At 39.1% G+C, this 2,500-nt stretch overlaps 1 protein-coding gene across 1 annotated transcript in view; it reads left to right on the top strand.

Moving 5' to 3' along the window:
* Positions 1-2,221: 2,221 nt before the first annotated feature.
* Positions 2,222-2,500, top strand: part of LOC106876896 (brefeldin A-inhibited guanine nucleotide-exchange protein 3) — a 48,777-nt gene continuing 48,498 nt past the window's right edge. Inside the window, exon 1 of the mRNA XM_052977154.1 lies at positions 2,222-2,327. The gene's annotated coding sequence lies outside the window, so the exon portion shown is untranslated. The remainder of the gene's footprint in view (positions 2,328-2,500) is intronic.

The raw sequence follows: 2,500 nt of genomic DNA on the forward strand, positions 1-2,500 counted from the left end.
AAGCTCCACGAGGTTCTGGCATCGACCATATTCAGATGGTGCTTTTTACGTGCCACCAGCATGGGAGCCAGTCAGGCAGACCTGGCATCGACCATGTTTGGATGGCGCTTTTTACATGCCACCTGCACAGGAGCCAGTCAGGGGGCACTACCCTCGACCATGTTCAGATGTTGCAGATGGGGGCACTGGTCACAGCTCCGATTTTAGTTTTACTCGGCTCAACATGTCTTCTCAAGCTTATCATATCGCTTGACGCATCGAGGGTACTCTTAAATGGGCCGGACATGCAACACTAGCATTGGTCATGGCTGCGATCTCGCTTTAGTTGCCAGGTCTTCTCAATCACAGCATATCTCCAAAGGTTTCAGTTTCCTGTCATTGCCTTTGTGAGGCCCAAAGTTTGAAGGTCACCACCTTATCCAATGTCTTCCTGGGTCTACTTCTTTCACAGGTTCCTTCCACAGTTAGGATGTGGCACTTCTTCACACAGCTGTCTTCATTCATACGTAACACATGATGATACCAGCGCAGTCGTCTCTCTTGAACACCACATTTGATGCTTCTTATGTCCAACTTTTCTCTCAAGGTGCTTACACTCTGTCGTGTATGCACACTGACATTACACATCCAGCAGATCATACTAGCTTCATTTCTTGCAAGCCTACACATGTCCTCAGCAGTCGTGGCCCGTGTTTCACTGCATGGCAGTTTGCATACAAGCATCGTACAGTCTACCTTTCATCCTGAGCGAGATGCCTTTAGTTGCCAGCAGGGGTAGGAGCTCCCTGAACTTTGCCCAGGCAATCTCGGAATTAAATGGTTTTGATTTACTGTCAAGTGAATTTTGGCCAACCCTGTGTGTGTGCTTCTCTTCCATTACTGCTTGACAACTAGTGTTGGTGTGTTTACGTTCCCGTAACTCGTCAAAAGAGACCGAAGGAATAAATACCACGCTTAAAGACAAAAATTAAGAGCTGGGGTTGATTTATTCAACTAAAAACTGTTTAAGACGGTGCTCCATCATGGTCGTAATCTAATGGTTGAAACGAGTAGAATATAATAGATTCCAAATGAAATTCACGTGGGATACATAAACGTCTGCTCTCCTCATAATACCCAGGCTTGTAAAATGTAATTTTTTTTTCGTTTCGTTATTTCACATATACCTCGATGTATTTATACATTCCCCGTTTATAGAACTCACGCCGCGGTTCTCCAAATTTACCTTAAAACGGATTAATTTCGATTTTGTTAATTCATAAAACTAAAAAAAAAATTAAAAAAAAGAATCTGATACCGTTGTGTGTTAGGTTAAGTAGATACGAGTGCCAGATCTTAATTCGTTAAGAAGTGAGGTAAATGCTATATATATACATTACATAGAGTCGTACGTTTGTACGTACGGATGCATGCATAAACACATGTAAGTATGTGTGCACCTCAGAATACATGCATGTATGTATTCATGTATATATTTATGCATGTATGTATTCATGTATATATTCATGCATGTATGTATTCATGTATATATTTAAGCAGGCTTGTATGCACGTATACGTGCATATATATATATATTTGTTTGCAAACATGCATGCACATACATATGTAAGCATGCATGCATACGATTCTATGTGCAAGCATGCACACATAAAAATGTGTGTATGTGCCACATCGATCAGAAAAAACCAGACGAAACCCTCAGAATGCAGCGCCCGGGTAAAGCACAACCCAAATCGCTGAAACTAGTTAAATAATGCTAAAATATATTAGTGACTAACCCCGAACGTGAGTCAGATTAACCACTTAATCTCATCCTCGTTGTTTAAAATAATTAAGAACAATAATAAATAACAAAAGAGCTAAAAGCTGGCGGACGTGTAGGAAATGTAACAAAAAATCGATATTTTTAATATCGTAAGCGACATAAGGAAATCGTACAAGCACCTGTTTTGGTATTAACATAGTAATTATAATAATAGTAATTATTGTTATGATTATTAATTGCTGAGGAAAAAAAGAATAGAAAATCGGGACGGAAAGAGAGAGTTGATTAAATTGATTTAAGTATATGTCTGGTATTTTATTAAATCGTTTCCTGGAAGGATGAAAGACGGAGCAGACCTCCACAGAAATTGAACTCGGGATATGAAGGGAGGTAATTAAATGGTGCGACGTAAGTGACGATTGAGAGAGAGAGGATTAAAGGTAGAGAGAGAGAGAGTGATAGAGATGGAGAGAGACGGAGAAGTGAGAGAGAAGAAGAAGTGAGGCAGAAAGGAGCAGACAGCATTTTCTCTCCATCCTTGCTGTCTTGATACATCGTTTATGTGCGTAATATATATATATACATAAATACATACGCCCATACACAGACACACACACACACATATATATATATACACAGGTTTATTAATCAAAGTACACAGCATTATAGATCCATTTAAATATATATATATATATATATATGTATATACATACATGATCATGCATAAATACGTAT

Source organism: Octopus bimaculoides, chromosome 27 (genome assembly GCF_001194135.2).
Source record: "Octopus bimaculoides isolate UCB-OBI-ISO-001 chromosome 27, ASM119413v2, whole genome shotgun sequence".
Lineage (NCBI taxonomy): Eukaryota > Metazoa > Mollusca > Cephalopoda > Octopoda > Octopodidae > Octopus > Octopus bimaculoides.